The sequence below is a fragment of the Atractosteus spatula genome, unplaced genomic scaffold, assembly GCF_055471065.1.
Source record: "Atractosteus spatula isolate fAtrSpa1 unplaced genomic scaffold, fAtrSpa1.hap1 Scaffold_73, whole genome shotgun sequence".
Lineage (NCBI taxonomy): Eukaryota > Metazoa > Chordata > Actinopteri > Semionotiformes > Lepisosteidae > Atractosteus > Atractosteus spatula.
In genome coordinates this window covers 48,452-72,811 of record NW_028296905.1, presented here as the reverse complement: position 1 = coordinate 72,811, position 24,360 = coordinate 48,452, and the positions used below count along the sequence as shown (strand labels likewise).

The 24,360-nt window shown below is 51.9% G+C and overlaps 8 non-coding genes across 8 annotated transcripts; 6 read left to right on the top strand and 2 right to left on the bottom strand.

Moving 5' to 3' along the window:
* Nucleotides 1-7,033: 7,033 nt before the first annotated feature.
* trnae-uuc (transfer RNA glutamic acid (anticodon UUC)) lies at nucleotides 7,034-7,105 on the top strand. The gene has a single exon. It is a non-coding gene; the product is annotated as a tRNA-Glu (tRNA).
* Nucleotides 7,106-12,744: 5,639 nt separating this feature from the next.
* Nucleotides 12,745-12,817, top strand: trnaf-gaa (transfer RNA phenylalanine (anticodon GAA)). The gene has a single exon. It is a non-coding gene; the product is annotated as a tRNA-Phe (tRNA).
* A 1,015-nt stretch (nucleotides 12,818-13,832) lies between these two features.
* Nucleotides 13,833-13,904, top strand: trnae-uuc (transfer RNA glutamic acid (anticodon UUC)). Its single transcript has one exon. It is a non-coding gene; the product is annotated as a tRNA-Glu (tRNA).
* Nucleotides 13,905-14,357: 453 nt separating this feature from the next.
* Nucleotides 14,358-14,430, top strand: trnav-cac (transfer RNA valine (anticodon CAC)). The gene has a single exon. It is a non-coding gene; the product is annotated as a tRNA-Val (tRNA).
* A 3,301-nt stretch (nucleotides 14,431-17,731) lies between these two features.
* Nucleotides 17,732-17,804, top strand: trnav-cac (transfer RNA valine (anticodon CAC)). Its single transcript has one exon. It is a non-coding gene; the product is annotated as a tRNA-Val (tRNA).
* A 4,028-nt stretch (nucleotides 17,805-21,832) lies between these two features.
* Nucleotides 21,833-21,904, bottom strand: trnad-guc (transfer RNA aspartic acid (anticodon GUC)). Its single transcript has one exon. It is a non-coding gene; the product is annotated as a tRNA-Asp (tRNA).
* Nucleotides 21,905-22,320: 416 nt separating this feature from the next.
* On the bottom strand, nucleotides 22,321-22,392 carry trnad-guc (transfer RNA aspartic acid (anticodon GUC)). Its single transcript has one exon. It is a non-coding gene; the product is annotated as a tRNA-Asp (tRNA).
* Nucleotides 22,393-23,418: 1,026 nt separating this feature from the next.
* trnaf-gaa (transfer RNA phenylalanine (anticodon GAA)) lies at nucleotides 23,419-23,491 on the top strand. Its single transcript has one exon. It is a non-coding gene; the product is annotated as a tRNA-Phe (tRNA).
* The last annotated feature ends 869 nt before the right edge of the window (nucleotides 23,492-24,360 follow it).

Genomic DNA, 24,360 nt, shown 5'->3' with positions numbered 1-24,360 from the left:
GCTGGGACAGGAAGTCACACACTGTATTATTATTATTGAGAGACTGGCTCACTGTCTGTTCCTCAGGCTGGGACAGGAGGTCACACACTGTATTATTATTATTATTGAGAGACAGGTTCACTGTCTGTTCCTCAGGCTGGGACAGGAGATCACACACTGTATTATTATTATTGAGAGATAGGCTCACTGTCTCTTCTTTTGGGCTGGGACAGGAGGTCACAAACTGTATTATTATTATTATTGAGAGACAGGTTCACTGTCTGTTCCTCAGGCTAGTACAGGTGATCACGCACTGTATTATTGTTATTGAGAGACAGGCTCGCTGTTCCTCAGGCTGGGACAGGAGGTCACACACCTTATTATTATTATTGAGAGAGAGGCTCACTGTCTGTTCCTCATGCTGGGACAGGAAGTCACACACTGTATTATTATTATTGAGAGACAGGCTCACAGTCTGTTCCTCAGGCTGGGACAGGAGGTCACACACTGTATTATTATTATTATTGAGAGACAGGTTCACTGTCTGTTCCTCAGGCTGGGACAGGAGATCACACACTGTATTATTATTATTGAGAGATAGGCTCACTGTCCCTTCTTTTGGGCTGGGACAGGAGATCACACACTGTATTATTATTACTGACAGAGAGGTTCACTGTCTCTTCCTCAGGCTGGGACAGGAGGTCACGCACTGTATTATTATTATTGAGATATAGGCTCACTGTCTGTTCCTCTTGCGGGGACTGGAGATCACACACTGTTCTATTATTACTGAGAGACATGCTCGCTGTTTTCTCCTCAGACTGGGACAGGACATTCCACACAAGGTTATTATTATTGAGAGACAGGTTCACTGTCAGTTCCTCAGGCTAAGACAGGAGATCACACACTGTATTATTATTATTGAGAGTCGGGCTCACTGTTCCTCAGGCTGGGACAGGAGATCACACTGTATTATTATTATTAAGAGACGGGCTCGCTGTTCCTCAGGCTGGGACAGGAGGTCACACACTTTATTATTATTATTGAGAGAGAGGCTCACTGTCTGTTCCTCAGGCTGGGACAGGAGATCAAACTGTATTATTATTATTGAGAGACAAGCTCACTGTTCCTCAGGCTGGGACAGTAGATCACACTGTATTATTATTGTTGAGAGTCTGGCTTACTGTTCCCCAAGCTGGGACAGGAGGACACACACTGTATTATTATTATTGAGAGACAGGCTCACTGTCTGTTCCTCAGGATGGGACAGGAAGTCACACACTGATTATTATTGAGAGACAGGCTCACTGTCTGTTCCTCAGGCTGGGACAGGAGGTCACACACTGTATTATTATTATTATTGAGAGACAGGCTCACTGTCTGTTCCTCAGGCTGGGACAGGACGTCACACACTGTATTTTTATTATTATTGAGAGACAGGATCACTGTCTGTTCCTCAGGCTAAGACAGTGGATTACTATTATTATGAGACAGATTTACTGTCTGATCCCTGGCTGGGAAAGGAGATCACACACTGTAATATTATTATTGAGTGGCAGGCTCACTGTCTCTTCCCCAGGCTGGGACAGGAGGTCACACACTGTATTATTATTATTGAGAGACAGGCTCACTGTCTGTTCCTCAGGCTGGGATAGGAGGTCACACACTGTATTATTATTATTGAGAGACAGGCTCACTGTCTGTTCCTCAGAATATTGCAGGAGATCACGCACTATTCTATTATTACTGAGTGACATGCTCATTGCTTGATCCTCAGACTGGGACAGGACATTCCACACTAGGGTATTATTATTGAGAGACAGGATCACTGTCTGTTCCTCAGGCTGAGACAGGAGATCACACACTGTATTATTATGATTGAGAGACAGGCTCACTGTCTCTTCTTTAGGGCTGGGACAGGAGATCACACACTGTATTATTACTACTGATAGAGAGGTTCACTGTCTCTTCCTCAGGCTGGAAATGGAGGTCACACACTGTATTATTATTATTGAGAGACAGGTTTACTGTCTGTTCCCCAGGCTGAGACAGGAGATCACACACTGTATTATTATGATTGAGAGACAGGCTCACTGTCTCTTCTTTAGGGCTGGGACAGGAGATCACACACTGTATTATTACTACTGATAGAGAGGTTCACTGTCTCTTCCTCAGGCTGGAAATGGAGGTCACACACTGTATTATTATTATTGAGAGACAGGTTCACTGTTACTCAGGCTGGGACAGGAGATCACACTGTATTATTATTATTATTAAGAGACAAGCTCACTTTCCTCAGGCTGGGACAGGAGATGACACACTGTATTGTTATTATTGAGAGACAGGCTCGCTGTTCCTCAGGCTGGGACAGGAGGTCACACACTTTATTATTATTAATGAGAGAGAGGCTTACTGTCTGTTCCTCAAGCTGGGAGAGGAGGTCACACACTGTATTATTATTATTATTGAGAGACAGGTTCACTGTCTGTTCCTCAGGCTGGGACAGGAGATCACACACTGTATTATTATTATTGAGAGATTGGCTCACTGTCTCTTCTTTTGGGCTGGGACAGGAGATCACACACTGTATTATTATTACTGACAGAGAGGTTCACTGTCTCTTCCTCAGGCTAGGACAGGAGGTCACACACTGTATTATTATTATTGAGAGACAGGTTCACTGTCTGTTCCTCAGGCTAGTACAGGTGATCACGCACTGTATTATTATTATTGAGATATAGGCTCACTGTCTGTTCCTCTTGCTGGGACTGGAGATCACACTCTGTTCTATTATTATTGAGAGACATGCTCACTGTTTGCTCCTCAGACTGGGACAGGACATTCCACACAAGGTTATTATTATTGAGAGACAGGTTCACTGTCTGTTCCTCAGGCTAAGACAGGAGATCACACACTGTATTATTATTATTGAGAGTCAGGCTCACTGTTCCTCAGGCTTGGACAGGAGATGACACACTATTATTATTATTGAGAGACAGGCTCGCTGTTTCTCAGGCTGGGACAGGAGGTCACACACTATATTATTATTATTGAGAGACATGCTCACTGTTTGTTCCTAAGACTGGGACAGGACATTCCACACAAGGTTATTATTATTGAGAGACAGGTTCACTGTCTGTTCCTCAGGCTAAGACAGGAGATCACACTGTATTATTATTATTAAGAGACAAGCTCACTGTTCCTCAGGCTGGGACAGGAGATGACACACTGTATTATTATTATTGAGAAACAGGCTCGCTGTTCCTGAGGCTGGGACAGGAAGTCACACACTGTATTATTATTATTATTGAGAGACAGGCTCACTGTCTGTTCCTCAGGCTGGGACAGGAGACCATACTGTATTATTATTATTGAGAGACAAGCTCACTGTTCCTCAGGCTGGGACAGTAGATCACACTGTATTATTATGACTGAGAGTCTGGCTCACTGTTCCCCAGGCTGGGACAGGAGGTCACACACTGTATTATTATGATTGAGAGACAGGCTCACTGTCTGTTCCTCAGGCTGGAACAGGAGATGACACACTGTATTATTATTATTGAGAGACAGGCTCACTGTCTGATCCTCAGGCTGGGACAGGAAGTCACACACTGGATTATTATTATTGAGAGACAGGTTTACTGTCTGTATTCCAGGCATGGACAGGAGATCACACTGTATTATTATTATTGAGAGACAAGCTCACTGTTCCTCAGGCTGAGTCAGTAGATCACACTGTATTATTATGACTGAGAGTCTGGCTCAGTGTTCACCAGGCTGGGAGAGGAGGTCACACACTGTATTATTATTATTGAGAGACAGGCTCACTGTCTGTTCCTCAGGCTGGGATAGGAGGTCACACACTGTATTATTATAATTGAGAGACAGGCTCAATGTCTGTTCCTCTGGCTGGGACTGGAGATCACACACTATTCTATTATTATTGAGAGACATGCTCATTGTTTGTTCCTCAGACTGGGACAGGACATTCCACACTAGGTTATTATTATTGAGAGACAGGATCACTGTCTGTTCCTCAGGACTGGAGATCACACACTGGATTATTGTTATTGAGAGACAGGTTTACTGTTCTTCAGGCTGGGGCAGGAGATCACACTGTATTATTATTATTGAGAGACAAGCTCACTGTTCCTCAGGCTTGGACAGGAGATGACACACTGTATTATTATTATTGAGAGACAGGCTCACTGTTCTTCAGGCTGAGAAATAATAATACACAATAATACACACTGTATTATTATTATTGAGAGACAGGCTCACTGTCTGTTCCTCTGGCTGGGACAGGAAGTATCACACTGGATTATTATTATTGAGAGACAGGCTCACTGTACCTGAGGCTGGGACATGAGATCACACTGTATTATTATTATTGAGAGTCTGGCACACAGTTCCCCAGGCTGGGACAGGAGGTCACACACTGTATTATTATTATTGTGAGATAGGCACACTGTCTGTTTCTCAGGCTGGGACAGGAGGTCACACACTATATTATTATTATTGAGAGACAGGCTCACTGTCTGTTCCTCAGGCTGGGACAGGAGATCACACACTGTATTATTATTATCGAGAGACCTGCTCTTTCCTGATTGTTCCTTAGGCTGGGACAGCAGATCATAATCTGCTTTATTATTACTCAGAGACTGGCTCACTCCTGTCTGTTCCTCAGGCTGGGACAGGATATCACACACTGTATTATTATTATTGAGAGACGGGCTGACTGTCTGTTCCTCAGGCTGGGACAGTGGATCACACACTATATTATTATTACTGAGAGACAGGCTCACTTTCAATTCCCTAGACTGGGACAGAAGATCACACACTGTATTATTACTGAGAGACAGGTTCACTGTCTATTCCTTATGATGGGACAGGAGATCACGTTCTGTATTATTATTATTGAGAGACAGGCTCACTGTCTGTTCCTCAGACTGGGACAGGAGATCACACAGTTTATTAATATTATTGTTGAGAGACATGCTCACTGTCTCTTCCTCAGGCTGGGACAGGAGGCCACACACTGTATTATTATCATTATTGAGAGACAGGTTCACTGTCTGTTCCTCAGGCTGGGACAGGAGATCACACACTGTATTATTATTATTGAGAGACAGGCTCACTGTTCCTCAGGCTGGGACAGGAGATCACACTGTATTATTATTATTATTGAGAGACTAGCTCACTGTTCCTCAGGCTGGGACAGGAGATCACACTGTATTATTATTATTGACAGATAAACTCACTGTTCCTCAGGCTGGGACAGTAGATCACATTGTATTATTATCATTGAGAGTCTAGTTCTCTGTTCCCCAAACTGGAACAGGAGGTCACACACTGTATTATTATTATTGAGAGACAGGCTCACTGTTCCTCAGGCTGGGACAGGAGATCACACTGTATTATTATTATTGAGAGTCTAGTTCACTGTTCCCTAAGCTGGGACAGGAGGTCACACACTGTATTATTATTATTGAGAAACAGGCTCACTGTGTGTTCCTCAAGCTGGGACAGTAGATCACACTGTATTATAATTATTGAGTGGCTGACTCACAGTTTCCCAGGCTGGGATAGGAGATCACACACTGTATTATTAGTATTATTGAGAGACAGGCTCGCTGTCTGCTCCTCAGGCTGGGACAGGAGATCACACACTGTTGTAGTGTGCTCTCACAAAGCACCAGTTCTGTAGGGGTTTGGGCATTTACTGGGACAATTATTAATTGTGGCAGTAAATCACAAAATTGATTATTTTAATGGTCTTAGAATCTAACCATGCGATATAACTCAAACAACGCACACACAGGTACTAATACACGAGGATGCATTTATTATTATATAGAATATGCATGTAAACCTAACAGATCTTATCGTAAGGGTTATCAGAATACAAAAGATATAAATTCATTCAGTTACAAAAAGTTACATATATCAAGAGGACATAAGTTCGGTATATCATTCATTTAGACCGTATCGTAATTGAACTTGTTTACAACTTCTACATTAGATACTCAAAACAAGTACATAACCTTTGGAATTAAATTGATATCAACTGGTTGGGATAACAATTGAATTCTCGAGCACTAATGCTGTGAAGTTGAATACTAACTGCCGGGGGACCCCTTTTCCCACTGTTTCCGTAGTGTAGCGGCTATCACGTTCGCTTAACACGCGAAAGGTCCCCGGTTCGAGACCGGGCGGAAACAGCCTCTTGTTGCACGCTCCTGTACTTCACAGAGGTCTTGAGCGACCGGTCATTTGTTCCCAATGTATTTCCGGTGCCTTCATGCACTCTTGTACCAAACGCACGTTCCTTCTGTACGCGGAGCCGATCATTTGCAATTGGGCTGTGCCGACAGACCAGGACGAGCTCTGTCGGCTCAAAAGCAGCGCAGGACCTGCAAGAACAACAGAAAGATTAGCATCCAGTGAGCCCAAGATCTCATCAAGAATCGGCTCCAGCAACAGGGCTGGGCGCATTGTTCCATTCTCCGACCACTCTCGGTGTAAACAAGTCCCTCCTGGTCTCTGCTTGAAATGCACTTTCCTGCGTTTGCTTTGGTGTAACTGGCTTCCCCTGCATGGGCGAATGTGAAGAAGATCCTTAGTAAGTCATTGAAGAAAACCGAGAAGAGGTCGGAGTGGCCTCTGTCGTTCATCAACGATCCAGTCAGGCAGTACTCCTCTGTAAAGCGCCGTTCGTTCACATCGATTGGCTTTTTTTTGCCTTCATTCGCGCAAGTAGTAAAAGCAGACGCCCCTATTCTGCCGTGACCCGGATTCGAACCGGGGTTGTTGCGGCCACAACGCAAAGTACTGACCACTATACGATCACGGCGAGTTACCGATACACACATGGTAGGGCGGAAAAGGCTGTGCTCTCTTCGTGTGACCTAATTCGGAAAAGTCCTGACGTTGCATTTCAACTGAGCCCCAGTATACATCGACCCTTCGACACTCTGAGTGACAACTCTCTTGCGTGTTTTCTCATATTTATGTAGTTTGCTTGCATGATGCCCGGAACAGCGGGGTTGTGTGCTCCCATATGGTCTAGTGGTTAGGATTCCTGGTTTTCACCCAGGCGGCCCGGGTTTGACTCCCGGTATGGGAACGTGTCAGTTTTGCCTCCTGCTTTCCAAAAGATCAGCACCGTGTACGAAGGAGCCGCATTAAAACCACTCGAACGTGCAAAACGCGCGAGAAGAGGGGGCGCTTGTTTCCAACCGAAGACTTCTCGCGTGAGAGACGAGCTGATCATCGCTGCAGGAGGTGGGAGGGTTACTCTGGTAGACAGGGCTGACCTTCGGCAATAGGATTTATACTCTCCAAGATGATATTTGCACTTTCTGGAGAGGCGATTTTCTCCACTTCAGTAGCCCGATTTCGTCGATTGCGTGGAGAGGGCTGTAGAATGTGGCGCCGCATTTCCTGCTCCGTCCATGACAGGCGTGCTGGTCTCTGGAGAGAGAGCACGGTCCATCAGCGCACTCCAATAAAGGCACTGGAAGCAGCTGAATCGCATTGGCGAAGCTCAGCACTGGGCCGCTGGGAAGGGTTTGCTACCGTTTCCGTAGTGTAGTGGTTATCACGTTTGCCTCACACGCGAAAAGTCCCTGGTTCGAAACTGGGCGGAAACAGACCGGCTTCTTTTGTCGCCACGCACAAAAGGGGATTGGGGATTCGCCTAGCGCTGTGATCGCACAGACCCACTCACCTCTAAGTGTGGCGGGATCTGCACAGTGCATGTCGCAGCGCATCCTGCTTTCACTCCAATGCGCGTCCTGATGTACCCCAGTCTCCCGCGTGACAGGTGGGGATAATCACCACTATACTAACGAGGAAGACATCGCTCTCTCCGACCCCCGGCATCGTGTCCCGACCCACCGTGCTGGAAGCCGACGCGTGCTGTGATTTCTTTACGGAGCAGAAATGACAACCGAGGAGCCGAGAGATCATTTCAGCATTTCGCGTCTGAACAGAAAACACAAACGACCAACTCGGAATGACTTGCCTTTGACGCTTATCAAAGCGTTCTTTGTGCATCGAACAGACCCACTCACCTCTTAGTGTGGCTGGATCTGCACAGTGCATGTCGCAGCGCTTCCTGCTTTCACTTCAATGTGCTTTCTGATGTCGAGTCGTGTGCCGTGCGGAGGCTCTGAAAGCGAGAGCAATGAAAAGGTGCACGACGCTGTGAAAGAAAACAGAGAAGTGAAAGGCAGTCCTTTCTCTAAGGAGGTAAAAGAAAAGCTTGCTTTCTACTCCCCGTCAGGGAATCGAACCCCGGTCTCCCGCGTGACAGGCGGGGATACTTGCCACTATACTAACGAGGAAGACATCACACCCTTCGATCCCCGGCATCGTGTCCCGACCCAGCGTGCTGGAAGGCGACGCGTGCTGTGATTCCTTTACGGAGCAGAAATGACAACCGAGGAGCCGAGAGATCATTTCAGCATTTCGCGTCTGAACGGAAAACACAAACGACCAACTCGGAATGACTTGCTTTTGACGCTTTTCAAAGCGTTCTTTGTGCACGACGACTGCGCCGCCTAGCAGATACAAATGGGTTGTACAACTCTGAACTAGCAAATGGAAGAGGGCTAAGCCCCCTCTCTTTTAGCCCAGGTTCGATCTGTCTCCCAGAATCACCAGGGCGCACGCACACACACACACCCGTACCGTTGAAGTGCTCTGCTTCATTTCTAAGGGCAACTCAACATTCACTCCTACCCCGAGAACAGAAAAGACAGCGTCCGCAGCAACAACAGCTCAGGTCTCTGCACAGGAACTAAGCTGCCCCCATCTCCTCTGCTCTGCGGCTCCTGCGGAGTGGAGTCCTGCCTGGAGCCGTGTTTGCAGGCGGCGGCTCCCCGCGCTCTGTCTGTGCGTCGTGTCCAAGAGCTCCTGGGAGGAAGAGAGAGCCCTCCCACTCGGGGGCTTTTCCACGGTCTGTGTGAGGAGGGGCGGGTGTGTCCAGTAGCTTATCGAGCGGAAGCCTGGGGCGGCGGAGAGCTGTGATCGTGCAGACCTTGAGGTGTCACCTCTTTGTCTGCTTTCCCGCCCCCCCTCCGCCCAAGCTCTGCTCCAGAGTAGCCCGGCAACCCCTCACACCTGCACGTGTCACAACCTAAGGTGTGGTCATGAGACACCCATGGGGTGCTGTTCTGTTCTTGCTAATTGTTTCCTGCCCGTCGCAGGCAGGAGTCCATGCGAGGAAGATGCGCTGGACAGAGCTCAGAGGGCGCAGCTGGGTGGCTTTCCTTCTGAGTGACGTTCCTGCAACACTCTCCCGCTCCTCTTGGTGCGCTCATGCCGCAACACAGGAAGGCTGGAGCAGGTGGCTGTGGGCTCTGTGCACTGCCGAAATAGCTCAGTTGGGAGAGCGTTAGACTGAAGATCTAAAGGTCCCTGGTTCGATCCCGGGTTTCAGCATTTTGTTTCATCGCGCCCTTTGTTCCTCTCTCCAGCGCCCCCTGCCTAAAGTGACGCTTCCCTTTCTCAGCCCGAAACGCAAGCGAGACACCAGCAGCAATCCCTGCAGGTTTCCGTAGTGTAGCGGCTATCACGTTCGCCTAACACGCGAAAGGTCCCCGGTTCGAGACCGGGCGGAAACAGCCTCTTGTTGCACGCTCCTGTACTTCACAGAGGTCTTGAGCGACCGGTCATTTGTTCCCAATGTATTTCCGGTGCCTTCATGCACTCTTGTACCAAACGCACGTTCCTTCTGTACGCGGAGCCGATCATTTGCAATTGGGCTGTGCCGACAGACCAGGACGAGCTCTGTCGGCTCAAAAGCAGCGCAGGACCTGCAAGAACAACAGAAAGATTAGTATCCAGTGAGCCCAAGATCTCATCAAGAATCGGCTCCAGCAACAGGGCTGGGCGCATTGTTCCATTCTCCGACCACTCTCGGTGTAAACAAGTCCCTCCTGGTCTCTGCTTGAAATGCACTTTCCTGCGTTTGCTTTGGTGTAACTGGCTTCCCCTGCATGGGCGAATGTGAAGAAGATCCTTAGTAAGTCGTTGAAGAAAACCGAGAAGAGGTCGGAGTGGCCTCTGTCGTTCATCAACGATCCAGTCAGGCAGTACTCCTCTGTAAAGCGCCGTTCGTTCACATCGATTGGCTTTCTTTTGCCTTCATTCGCGCAAGTAGTAAAAGTAGACGCCCCTATTCTGCCGTGACCCGGATTCGAACCGGGGTTGTTGCGGCCACAACGCAAAGTACTGACCACTATACGATCACGGCGAGTTACCGATACACACATGGTAGGGCGGAAAAGGCTGTGCTCTCTTCGTGTGACCTAATTCGGAAAAGTCCTGACGTTGCATTTCAACTGAGCCCCAGTATACATCGACCCTTCGACACTCTGAGTGACAACTCTCTTGCGTGTTTTCTCATATTTATGTAGTTTGCTTGCATGATGCCCGGAACAGCGGGGTTGTGTGCTCCCATATGGTCTAGCGGTTAGGATTCCTGGTTTTCACCCAGGCGGCCCGGGTTTGACTCCCGGTATGGGAACGTGTCAGTTTTGCCTCCTGCTTTCCAAAAGATCAGCACCGTGTACGAAGGAGCCGCATTAAAACCACTCGAACGTGCAAAACGCGCGAGAAGAGGGGGCGCTTGTTTCCAACCGAAGACTTCTCGCGTGTGAGACGAGCTGATCATCGCTGCAGGAGGTGGGAGGGTTACTCTGGTAGACAGGGCTGACCTTCGGCAATAGGATTTATACTCTCCAAGATGATATTTGCACTTTCTGGAGAGGCGATTTTCTCCACTTCAGTAGCCCGATTTCGTCGATTGCGTGGAGAGGGCTGTAGAATGTGGCGCCGCTTTTCCTGCTCCGTCCATGACAGGCGTGCTGGTCTCTGGAGAGAGAGCACGGTCCATCAGCGCACTCCAATAAAGGCACTGGAAGCAGCTGAATCGCATTGGCGAAGCTCAGCACTGGGCCGCTGGGAAGGGTTTGCTACCGTTTCCGTAGTGTAGTGGTTATCACGTTTGCCTCCCACGCGAAAAGTCAATGGTTCGAAACTGGGCGGAAACAGACCGGCTTCTTTTGTCGCCACGCACAAAAGGGGATTGGGGATTCGCCTAGCGCTGTGATCGCACAGACCCACTCACCTCTTAGTGTGGCGGGATCTGCACAGTGCATGTCGCAGCGCATCCTGCTTTCACTCCAATGCGCGTCCTGATGTACCCCAGTCTCCCGCGTGACAGGTGGGGATAATCACCACTATACTAACGAGGAAGACATCGCACCCTTCGACCCCCGGCATCGTGTCCCGACCCACCGTGCTGGAAGCCGACGCGTGCTGTGATTCCTTTACGGAGCAGAAATGACAACCGAGGAGCCGAGAGATCATTTCAGCATTTCGCGTCTGAACAGAAAACACAAACGACCAACTCGGAATGACTTGCCTTTGACGCTTATCAAAGCGTTCTTTGTGCATCGAACAGACCCACTCACCTCTTAGTGTGGCGGGATCTGCACAGTGCATGTCGCAGCGCTTCCTGCTTTCACTTCAATGTGCTTTCTGATGTCGAGTCGTGTGCCGTGCGGAGGCTCTGAAAGCGAGAGCAATGAAAAGGTGCACGACGCTGTGAAAGAAAACAGAGAAGTGAAAGGCAGTCCTTTCTCTAAGGAGGTAAAAGAAAAGCTTTCTACTCCCCGTCGGGGAATCGAACCCCGGTCTCACGCGTGACAGGCAAGGATACTCGCCACTATACTAACGAGGAAGACGTCACACCCTTCGATCCCCGGCATCGTGTCCCGACCCAGCGTGCTGGAAGGCGACGCGTGCTGTGATTCCTTTACGGAGCAGAAATGACAACCGAGGAGCCGAGAGATCATTTCAGCATTTCGCGTCTGAACGGAAAACACAAACGACCAACTCGGAATGACTTGCTTTTGACGCTTTTCAAAGCGTTCTTTGTGCACGACGACTGCGCCGCCTAGCAGATACAAATGGGTTGTACAACTCTGAACTAGCAAATGGAAGAGGGCTAAGCCCCCTCTCTTTTAGCCCAGGTTCGATCTGTCTCCCAGAATCACCAGGGCGCACGCACACACACACACCCGTGCCGTTGAAGTGCTCTGCTTCATTTCTAAGGGCAACTCAACATTCACTCCTACCCCGAGAACAGAAAAGACAGCGTCCGCAGCAACAACAGCTCAGGTCTCTGCACAGGAACTAAGCTGCCCCCATCTCCTCTGCTCTGCGGCTCCTGTGGAGTGGAGTCCTGCCTGGAGCCGTGTTTGCAGGCGGCGGCTCCCCGCGCTCTGTCTGTGCGTCGTGTCCAAGAGCTCCTGGGAGGAAGAGAGAGCCCTCCCACTCGGGGGCTTTTCCACGGTCTGTGTGAGGAGGGGCGGGTGTGTCCAGTAGCTTATCGAGCGGAAGCCTGGGGCGGCGGAGAGCTGTGATCGTGCAGACCTTGAGGTGTCACCTCTTTGTCTGCTTTCCCGCCCCCCCTCCGCCCAAGCTCTGCTCCAGAGTAGCCCGGCAACCCCTCACACCTGCACGTGTCACAACCTAAGGTGTGGTCATGAGACACCCATGGGGTGCTGTTCTGTTCTTGCTAATTGTTTCCTGCCCGTCGCAGGCAGGAGTCCATGCGAGGAAGATGCGCTGGACAGAGCTCAGAGGGCGCAGCTGGGTGGCTTTCCTTCTGAGTGACGTTCCTGCAACACTCTCCCGCTCCTCTTGGTGCGCTCATGCCGCTGGAGCAGGTGGCTGTGGGCTCTGTGCACTGCCGAAATAGCTCAGTTGGGAGAGCGTTAGACTGAAGATCTAAAGGTCCCTGGTTCGATCCCGGGTTTCGGCATTTTGTTTCATCGCGCCCTTTGTTCCTCTCTCCAGCGCCCCCTGCCTAAAGTGACGCTTCCCTTTCTCAGCCCGAAACGCAAGCGAGACACCAGCAGCGGTCCCTGCAGGTTTCCGTAGTGTAGCGGCTATCACGTTCGCCTAACACGCGAAAGGTCCCCGGTTCGAGACCGGGCGGAAACAGCCTCTTGTTGCACGCTCCTGTACTTCACAGAGGTCTTGAGCGACCGGTCATTTGTTCCCAATGTATTTCCGGTGCCTTCATGCACTCTTGTACCAAACGCACGTTCCTTCTGTACGCGGAGCCGATCATTTGCAATTGGGCTGTGCCGACAGACCAGGACGAGCTCTGTCGGCTCAAAAGCAGCGCAGGACCTGCAACAACAACAGAAAGATTAGCATCCAGTTAGCCCAAGATCTCATCAAGAATCGGCTCCAGCAACAGGGCTGGGCGCATTGTTCCATTCTCCGACCACTCTCGGTGTAAACAAGTCCCTCCTGGTCTCTGCTTGAAATGCACTTTCCTGCGTTTGCTTTGGGGTAACTGGCTTCCCCTGCATGGGCGAATGTGAAGAAGATCCTTAGTAAGTCATTGAAGAAAACCGAGAAGAGGTCAGAGTGGCCTCTGTCGTTCATCAACGATCCAGTCAGGCAGTACTCCTCTGTAAAGCGCCGTTCGTTCACATCGATTGGCTTTTTTTTGCCTTCATTCGCGCAAGTAGTCAAAGCAGACGCCCCTATTCTGCCGTGACCCGGATTCGAACCGGGGTTGTTGCGGCCACAACGAAAAGTACTGACCACTATACGATCACGGCGAGTTACCGATACCCACGTGGCAGGCCGGAAAAGGCTGTGCTCTCTTCGTGTGACCTAATTCGGAAAAGTCCTGACGTTGCATTTCAACTGAGCCCCAGTATACATCGACCCTTCGACACTCTGAGTGACAACTCTCTTGCGCGTTTTCTCATATTTATGTAGTTTGCTTGCATGATGCCCGGAACAGCAGGGGTGTGTGCTCCCATATGGTCTAGCGGTTAGGATTCCTGGTTTTCACCCAAGTGGCCCGGGTTCGACTCCCGGTATGGGAACCTGTCAGTTTTGCCTCCTGCTTTCCAAAAGATCAGCACCGTGTACGAAGGAGCCGCATTAAAACCACTCGAACGTGCAAAACGCGCGAGAAGAGGGGGCGCTTGTTTCCAACCGAAGACTTCTCGCGTGTGAGACGAGCTGATCATCCCTGCAGGAGGTGGGAGGGTTACTCTGGTAGACAGGGCTGACCTTCGGCAATAGGATTTATACTCTCCAAGATGATATTTGCACTTTCTGGAGAGGCGATTTTCTCCACTTCAGTAGCCCGATTTCGTCGATTGCGTGGAGAGGGCTGTAGAATGTGGCGCCGCCTTTCCTGCTCCGTCCATGACAGGCGTGCTGGTCTCTGGAGAGAGAGCACGGTCCATCAGCGCACTCCAATAAAGGCACTGGAAGCAGCTGAATCGCATTGGCGAAGCTCAGCGCTGGGCCGCTGGGCAGGGATTGCCACCGTTTCCGTAGTGTAGTGGTTATCACGTTCGCCTCACACGCGAAAGGTCCCCGGTTCGAAACCGGGCGGAAACAGACCGGCTTCCTTTGTCGGCACGCAAAAAAGGGGATTGGGGATTCGCCTAGCGCAGTGATCGAACAGACCCACTCACCTCTTAGTGTGGCGGGATCTGCACAGAGCATGTCGCAGCGCATCCTGCTTTCACTTCAATGCGCGTCCTGATGTACCCCAGTCTCCCGCGTGACAGGTGGGGATAATCACCACTATACTAACGAGGAAGACATCGCTCTCTCCGACCCCCGGCATCGTGTCCCGACCCACCGTGCTGGAAGCCGACGCCTGCTGTGATTCCTTTACGGAGCAGAAATGACAACCGAGGAGCCGAGAGATTTCAGCATTTCGCGTCTGAACAGAAAACACAAACGACCAACTCGGAATGATTTGCCTTTGATGCTTTCAAAGCGTTCTTTGTGCATCGAACAGACCCACTCACCTCTTAGTGTGGCGGGATCTGCACAGTGCATGTCGCAGCGCTTCCTGCTTTCACTTCAATGTGCTTCCTGATGTCGAGTCGTGTGCCGTGCGGAGGCTCTGAAAGCGAGAGCAATGAAAAGGTGCACGGCGCTGTGAAAGAAAACAGAGAAGTGAAAGGCAGTCCTTTCTCTAAGGAGGTAAAAGAAAAGCTTTCTACTCCCCGTCAGGGAATCGAACCCTGGTCTCCCGCGTGACAGGCGGGGATACTTGCCACTATACTAACGAGGAAGACACCGCACTCTCCGATCCTCGGCATCGTGTCCCGACCCAGCGTGCTGGAAGGCGACGCGTGCTGTGATTCCTTTACGGAACAGAAATGACAACCGAGGAGCCGAGAGATCATGTCAGCATTTCGCGTCTGAACGGAAAACACAAACGACCAACTCGGAATGACTTGCTTTTGACGCTTTTCAAAGCGTTCTTTGTGCACGACGACTGCGCCGCCTAGCAGATACAGATGGGTTGTACAACTCTGAACTAGCAAATGGAAGAGGGCTAAGCCCCCTCTCTTTTAGCCCAGGTTCGATCTGTCTCCCAGAATCACCAGGGCGCACGCACACACACCCGTGCCGTTGAAGTGCTCTGCTTCATTTCTAAGGGCAACTCAACATTCACTCCTACCCCGAGAACAGAAAAGACAGCGTCCGCAGCAACAACAGCTCAGGTCTCTGCACAGGAGCTAAGCTGCCCCCATCTCCTCTGCTCTGCGGCTCCTGCGGAGTGGAGTCCTGCCTGGAGCCGTGTTTGCAGGCGGCGGCTCCCCGCGCTCTGTCTGTGCGTCCAAGAGCTCCTGGGAGGAAGAGAGAGCCCTCCCACTCGGGGGCTTTTCCACGGTCTGTGTGAGGAGGGGCGGGTGTGTCCAGTAGCTTATCGAGCGGAAGCCTGGGGCGGCGGAGAGCTGTGATCGTGCAGACCTTGAGGTGTCACCTCTTTGTCTGCTTTCCCGCCCCCCCTCCGCCCAAGCTCTGCTCCAGAGTAGCCCGGCAACCCCTCACACCTGCACGTGTCACAACCTAAGGTGTGGTCATGAGACACCCATGGGGTGCTGCTCTGTTCTTGCTAATTGTTTCCTGCCCGTCGCAGGCAGGAGTCCATGCGAGGAAGATGCGCTGGACAGAGCTCAGAGGGCACAGCTGGGTGGCTTTCCTTCTGAGTGACGTTCCTGCAACACTCTCCCGCTCCTCTTGGTGCGCTCATGCCGCAACACAGGAAGGCTGGAGCAGGTGGCTGTGGGCTCTGCGCACTGCCGAAATAGGTCAGTTGGGAGAGCGTTAGACTGAAGATCTAAAAGTCCCTGGTTTGATCCCGGGTTTCGGCATTTTGTTTCATCGCGCCCTTTGTTCCTCTCTCCAGCGCCCCCTGCCTAAAGTGACGCTTCCCTTTCTCAGCCCGAAACGCAAGCGAGACACCAGCAGCGGTCCCTGCAGGTTTCCGTAGTGTAGCGGCTATCACGTTCGCCTCACACGCGAAAGGTCCCCGGTTCGAGACCGGGCGGAAACAGCCTCTTTTTGCACGCTCCTGTACTTCACAGAGGTCTTGAGCGACCGGTCATTTGTTCCCAATGTATTTCCGGTGCCTTCATGCACTCTTGTACCAAACGCACGTTCCTTCTGTACGCGGAGCCGATCATTTGCAATTGGGCTGTGCCGACAGACCAGGACGAGCTCTGTCGGCTCAAAAGCAGCGCAGGACCTGCAACAACAACAGAAAGATTAGCATCCAGCGGGGGCCTCTTAGTGAGCCCAAGATCTCATCAAGAACCGGCTCCAGCAACAGGGCTGGGCGCATTGTTCCATTCTCCGACCACTCTCGGTGTAAACAAGTCCCTCCTGGTCTCTGCTTGAAATGCACTTTCCTGCGTTTGCTTTGGTGTAACTGGCTTCCCCTGCATGGGCGAATGTGAAGAAGATCCTTAGTAAGTCATTGAAGAAAACCGAGAAGATCCAGTCAGGCAGTACTCCTCTGTAAAGCGCCGTTCGTTCACATCGATTGGCTTTTTTTTGCCTTCATTCGCGCAAGTAGTCAAAGCAGACGCCCCTATTCTGCCGTGACCCGGATTCGAACCGGGGTTGTTGCGGCCACAACGCAAAGTACTGACCACTATACGATCACGGCGAGTTACCGATACCCACGTGGCAGGGCGGAAAAGGCTGTGCTCTCTTCGTGTGATCTAATTCGGAAAAGTCCTGACGTTGCATTTCAACTGAGCCCCAGTATACATCGACCCTTCGACACTCTGAGTGACAACTCTCTTGCGCGTTTTCTCATATTTATGTAGTTTGCTTGCATGATGCCCGGAACAGCAGGGGTGTGTGCTCCCATATGGTCTAGCGGTTAGGATTTCTGGTTTTCACCCGGGCGGCCTGGGATCGACTCCCGGTATGGGAACCTGTCAGTTTTGCCTCCTGCTTTCCAAAAGATCAGCACCGTGTACGAAGGAGCCGCATTAAAACCACTCGAACGTGCAAATCGCGCGAGAAGAGGGGGCGCTTGTTTCCAACCGAAGACTTCTCGCGTGTGAGACGAGCTGATCATCCCTGCAGGAGGTGGGAGGGTTACTCTGGTAGACAGGGCTGACCTTCGGCAATAGGATTTATACTCTCCAAGATGATATTTGCACTTTCTGGAGAGGCGATTTTCTCCACTTCAGTAGCCCGATTTCGTCGATTGCGTGGAGAGGGCTGTAGAATGTGGCGCCGCCTTTCCTGCTCCGTCCATGACAGGCGTGCTGGTCTCTGGAGAGAGAGCACGGTCCATCAGCGCACTCCAATAAAGGCACTGGAAGCAGCTGAATCGCATTGGCGAAGCTCAGCGCTGGGCCGCTGGGCAGGGATTGCCACCGTTTCCGTAGTGTAGTGGTTATCACGTTCGCCTCACACGCGAAAGGTCCCCGGTTCGAAACCGGGCGGAAACAGACCGGCTTCCTTTGTCGGCACGCACAAAAGGGGATTGGGGATTCGCCTAGCGCAGTGATCGAACAGACCCACTCACCTCTTAGTGTGGCGGGATCTGCACAGTGCATGTCGCAGCGCATCCTGCTTTCACTTCAATGCGCGTCCTGATGTACCCCAGTCTCCCGCGTGACAGGTGCGGATAATCACCACTATACTAACGAGGAAGACATCGCTCTCTCCGACCCCCGGCATCGTGTCCCGACCCACCGTGCTGGAAGCCGACGCCTGCTGTGATTCCTTTACGGAGCAGAAATGACAACCGAGGAGCCGAGAGATCATTTCAGCATTTCGCGTCTGAACAGAAAACACAAACGACCAACTCGGAATGATTTGCCTTTGATGCTTTCAAAGCGTTCTTTGTGCATCGAACAGACCCACTCACCTCTTAGTGTGGCGGGATCTGCACAGTGCATGTCGCAGCGCTTCCTGCTTTCACTTCAATGTGCTTCCTGATGTCGAGTCGTGCGCCGGGCGGAGGCTCTGAAAGCGAGAGCAATGAAAAGGTGCACGGCGCTGTGAAAGAAAACAGAGAAGTGAAAGGCAGTCCTTTCTCTAAGGAGGTAAAAGGAAAGCTTTCTACTCCCCGTCAGGGAATCGAACCCTGGTCTCCCGCGTGACAGGCGGGGATACTTGCCACTATACTAACGAGGAAGACACCGCACTCTCCGATCCTCGGCATCGTGTCCCGACCCAGCGTGCTGGAAGGCGACGCGTGCTGTGATTCCTTTACGGAACAGAAATGACAACCGAGGAGCCGAGAGATCATGTCAGCATTTCGCGTCTGAACGGAAAACACAAACGACCAACTCGGAATGACTTGCTTTTGACGCTTTTCAAAGCGTTCTTTGTGCACGACGACTGCGCCGCCTAGCAGATACAGATGGGTTGTACAACTCTGAACTAGCAAATGGAAGAGGGCTAAGCCCCCTCTCTTTTAGCCCAGGTTCGATCTGTCTCCCAGAATCACCAGGGCGCACGCACACACACCCGTGCCGTTGAAGTGCTCTGCTTCATTTCTAAGGGCAACTCAACATTCACTCCTACCCCGAGAACAGAAAAGACAGTGTCCGCAGCAACAACAGCTCAGGTCTCTGCACAGGAGCTAAGCTGCCCCCATCTCCTCTGCTCTGCGGCTCCTGCGGAGTGGAGTCCTGCCTGGAGCCGTGTTTGCAGGCGGCGGCTCCCCGCGCTCTGTCTGTGCGTCCAAGAGCTCCTGGGAGGAAGAGAGAGCCCTCCCACTCGGGGGCTTTTCCACGGTCTGTGTGAGGAGGGGCGGGTGTGTCCAGTAGCTTATCGAGCGGAAGCCTGGGGCGGCGGAGAGCTGTGATCGTGCAGACCTTGAGGTGTCACCTCTTTGTCTGCTTTCCCGCCCCCCCTCCGCCCAAGCTCTGCTCCAGAGTAGCCCGGCAACCCCTCACACCTGCACGTGTCACAACCTAAGGTGTGGTCATGAGACACCCATGGGGTGGTGCTCTGTTCTTGCTAATTGTTTCCTGCCCGTCGCAGGCAGGAGTCCATGCGAGGAAGATGCGCTGGACAGAGCTCAGAGGGCACAGCTGGGTGGCTTTCCTTCTGAGTGACGTTCCTGCAACACTCTCCCGCTCCTCTTGGTGCGCTCATGCCGCAACACAGGAAGGCTGGAGCAGGTGGCTGTGGGCTCTGCGCACTGCCGAAATAGGTCAGTTGGGAGAGCGTTAGACTGAAGATCTAAAAGTCCCTGGTTTGATCCCGGGTTTCGGCATTTTGTTTCATCGCGCCCTTTGTTCCTCTCTCCAGCGCCCCCTGCCTAAAGTGACGCTTCCCTTTCTCAGCCCGAAACGCAAGCGAGACACCAGCAGCGGTCCCTGCAGGTTTCCGTAGTGTAGCGGCTATCACGTTCGCCTCACACGCGAAAGGTCCCCGGTTCGAGACCGGGCGGAAACAGCCTCTTTTTGCACGCTCCTGTACTTCACAGAGGTCTTGAGCGACCGGTCATTTGTTCCCAATGTATTTCCGGTGCCTTCATGCACTCTTGTACCAAACGCACGTTCCTTCTGTACGCGGAGCCGATCATTTGCAATTGGGCTGTGCCGACAGACCAGGACGAGCTCTGTCGGCTCAAAAGCAGCGCAGGACCTGCAACAACAACAGAAAGATTAGCATCCAGCGGGGGCCTCTTAGTGAGCCCAAGATCTCATCAAGAATCGGCTCCAGCAACAGGGCTGGGCGCATTGTTCCATTCTCCGACCACTCTCGGTGTAAACAAGTCCCTCCTGGTCTCTGCTTGAAATGCACTTTCCTGCGTTTGCTTTGGTGTAACTGGCTTCCCCTGCATGGGCGAATGTGAAGAAGATCCTTAGTAAGTCATTGAAGAAAACCGAGAAGAGGTCAGAGTGGCCTCTGTCGTTCATCAACGATCCAGTCAGGCAGTACTCCTCTGTAAAGCGCCGTTCGTTCACATCGATTGGCTTTTTTTTGCCTTCATTCGCGCAAGTAGTCAAAGCAGACGCCCCTATTCTGCCGTGACCCGGATTCGAACCGGGGTTGTTGCGGCCACAACGCAAAGTACTGACCACTATACGATCACGGCGAGTTACCGATACCCACGTGGCAGGCCGGAAAAGGCTGTGCTCTCTTCGTGTGACCTAATTCGGAAAAGTCCTGACGTTGCATTTCAGCTGAGCCCCAGTATACATCGACCCTTCGACACTCTGAGTGACAACTCTCTTGCGCGTTTTCTCATATTTATGTAGTTTGCTTGCATGATGCCCGGAACAGCAGGGGTGTGTGCTCCCATATGGTCTAGCGGTTAGGATTCCTGGTTTTCACCCAGGCGGCCCGGGTTCGACTCCCGGTATGGCAACCTGTCAGTTTTGCCTCCTGCTTTCCAAAAGATCAGCACCGTGTACGAAGGAGCCGCATTAAAACCACTCGAACGTGCAAAACGCGCGAGAAGAGGGGGCGCTTGTTTCCAACCGAAGACTTCTCGCGTGTGAGACGAGCTGATCATCGCTGCAGGAGGTGGGAGGGTTACTCTGGTAGACAGGGCTGACCTTCGGCAATAGGATTTATACTCTCCAAGATGATATTTGCACTTTCTGGAGAGGCGATTTTCTCCACTTCAGTAGCCCGATTTCGTCGATTGCGTGGAGAGGGCTGTAGAATGTGGCGCCGCTTTTCCTGCTCCGTCCATGACAGGCGTGCTGGTCTCTGGAGAGAGAGCACGGTCCATCAGCGCACTCCAATAAAGGCACTGGAAGCAGCTGAATCGCATTGGCGAAGCTCAGCGCTGGGCCGCTGGGAAGGGTTTGCTACCGTTTCCGTAGTGTAGTGGTTATCACGTTTGTCTCACACGCGAAAAGTCCCTGGTTCGAAACTGGGTGGAAACAGACCGGCTTCTTTTGTCGCCACGCACAAAAGGGGATTGGGGATTCGCCTAGCGCTGTGATCGCACAGACCCACTCACCTCTTAGTGTGGCGGGATCTGCACAGTGCATGTCGCAGCGCATCCTGCTTTCACTCCAATGCGCGTCCTGATGTACCCCAGTCTCCCGCGTGACAGGTGGGGATAATCACCACTATACTAACGAGGAAGACATCGCTCTCTCCGACCCCCGGCATCGTGTCCCGACCCACCGTGCTGGAAGCCGACGCGTGCTGTGATTTCTTTACGGAGCAGAAATGACAACCGAGGAGCCGAGAGATCATTTCAGCATTTCGCGTCTGAACAGAAAACACAAACGACCAACTCGGAATGACTTGCCTTTGACGCTTATCAAAGCGTTCTTTGTGCATCGAACAGACCCACTCACCTCTTAGTGTGGCGGGATCTGCACAGTGCATGTCGCAGCGCTTCCTGCTTTCACTTCAATGTGCTTTCTGATGTCGAGTCGTGTGCCGTGCGGAGGCTCTGAAAGCGAGAGCAATGAAAAGGTGCACGACGCTGTGAAAGAAAACAGAGAAGTGAAAGGCAGTCCTTTCTCTAAGGAGGTAAAAGAAAAGCTTTTTACTCCCCGTCGGGGAATCGAACCCCGGTCTCCCGCGTGACAGGCGGGGATACTTGCCACTATACTAACGAGGAAGACATCACACCCTTCGACCCCCGGTATCGTGTCCCGACCCACCGTGCTGGAAGCCGACGCGTGCTGTGATTTCTTTACGGAGCAGAAATGACAACCGAGGAGCCGAGAGATCATTTCAGCATTTCGCGTCTGAACAGAAAACTCAAACGACCAACTCGGAATGACTTGCCTTTGACGCTTATCAAAGCGTTCTTTGTGCATCGAACAGACCCACTCACCTCTTAGTGTGGCGGGATCTGCACAGTGCATGTCGCAGCGCTTCCTGCTTTCACTTCAATGTGCTTTCTGATGTCGAGTCGTGTGCCGTGCGGAGGCTCTGAAAGCGAGAGCAATGAAAAGGTGCACGACGCTGTGAAAGAAAACAGAGAAGTGAAAGGCAGTCCTTTCTCTAAGGAGGTAAAAGTAAAGCTTTCTACTCCCCGTCGGGGAATCGAACCCCGGTCTCCCGCGTGACAGGCGGGGATACTTGCCACTATACTAACGAGGAAGACATCACACCCTTCGATCCCCGGCATCGTGTCCCGACCCAGCGTGCTGGAAGGCGACGCGTGCTGTGATTCCTTTACGGAGCAGAAATGACAACCGAGGAGCCGAGAGATCATTTCAGCATTTCGCGTCTGAACGGAAAACACAAACGACCAACTCGGAATGACTTGCTTTTGACGCTTTTCAAAGCGTTCTTTGTGCACGACGACTGCGCCGCCTAGCAGATACAAATGGGTTGTACAACTCTGAACTAGCAAATGGAAGAGGGCTAAGCCCCCTCTCTTTTAGCCCAGGTTCGATCTGTCTCCCAGAATCACCAGGGCGCACGCACACACACACACCCGTGCCGTTGAAGTGCTCTGCTTCATTTCTAAGGGCAACTCAACATTCACTCCTACCCCGAGAACAGAAAAGACAGCGTCCGCAGCAACAACAGCTCAGGTCTCTGCACAGGAACTAAGCTGCCCCCATCTCCTCTGCTCTGCGGCTCCTGTGGAGTGGAGTCCTGCCTGGAGCCGTGTTTGCAGGCGGCGGCTCCCCGCGCTCTGTCTGTGCGTCGTGTCCAAGAGCTCCTGGGAGGAAGAGAGAGCCCTCCCACTCGGGGGCTTTTCCACGGTCTGTGTGAGGAGGGGCGGGTGTGTCCAGTAGCTTATCGAGCGGAAGCCTGGGGCGGCGGAGAGCTGTGATCGTGCAGACCTTGAGGTGTCACCTCTTTGTCTGCTTTCCCGCCCCCCCTCCGCCCAAGCTCTGCTCCAGAGTAGCCCGGCAACCCCTCACACCTGCACGTGTCACAACCTAAGGTGTGGTCATGAGACACCCATGGGGTGCTGTTCTGTTCTTGCTAATTGTTTCCTGCCCGTCGCAGGCAGGAGTCCATGCGAGGAAGATGCGCTGGACAGAGCTCAGAGGGCGCAGCTGGGTGGCTTTCCTTCTGAGTGACGTTCCTGCAACACTCTCCCGCTCCTCTTGGTGCGCTCATGCCGCAACACAGGAAGGCTGGAGCAGGTGGCTGTGGGCTCTGTGCACTGCCGAAATAGCTCAGTTGGGAGAGCGTTAGACTGAAGATCTAAAGGTCCCTGGTTCGATCCCGGGTTTCGGCATTTTGTTTCATCGCGCCCTTTGTTCCTCTTTCCAGCGCCCCCTGCCTAAAGTGACGCTTCCCATTCTCAGCCCGAAACGCAAGCGAGACACCAGCAGCGGTCCCTGCAGGTTTCCGTAGTGTAGCGGCTATCACGTTCGCCTAACACGCGAAAGGTCCCCGGTCCGAGACCGGGCGGAAACAGCCTCTTGTTGCACGCTCCTGTACTTCACAGAGGTCTTGAGCGACCGGTCATTTGTTCCCAATGTATTTCCGGTGCCTTCATGCACTCTTGTACCAAACGCACGTTCCTTCTGTACGCGGAGCCGATCATTTGCAATTGGGCTGTGCCGACAGACCAGGACGAGCTCTGTCGGCTCAAAAGCAGCGCAGGACCTGCAAGAACAACAGAAAGATTAGCATCCAGTGAGCCCAAGATCTCATCAAGAATCGGCTCCAGCAACAGGGCTGGGCGCATTGTTCCATTCTCCGACCACTCTCGGTGTAAACAAGTCCCTCCTGGTCTCTGCTTGAAATGCACTTTCCTGCGTTTGCTTTGGTGTAACTGGCTTCCCCTGCATGGGCGAATGTGAAGAAGATCCTTAGTAAGTCGTTGAAGAAAACCGAGAAGAGGTCGGAGTGGCCTCTGTCGTTCATCAACGATCCAGTCAGGCAGTACTCCTCTGTAAAGCGCCGTTCGTTCACATCGATTGGCTTTCTTTTGCCTTCATTCGCGCAAGTAGTAAAAGCAGACGCCCCTATTCTGCCGTGACCCGGATTCGAACCGGGGTTGTTGCGGCCACAACGCAAAGTACTGACCACTATACGATCACGGCGAGTTACCGATACACACATGGTAGGGTGGAAAAGGCTGTGCTCTCTTCGTGTGAC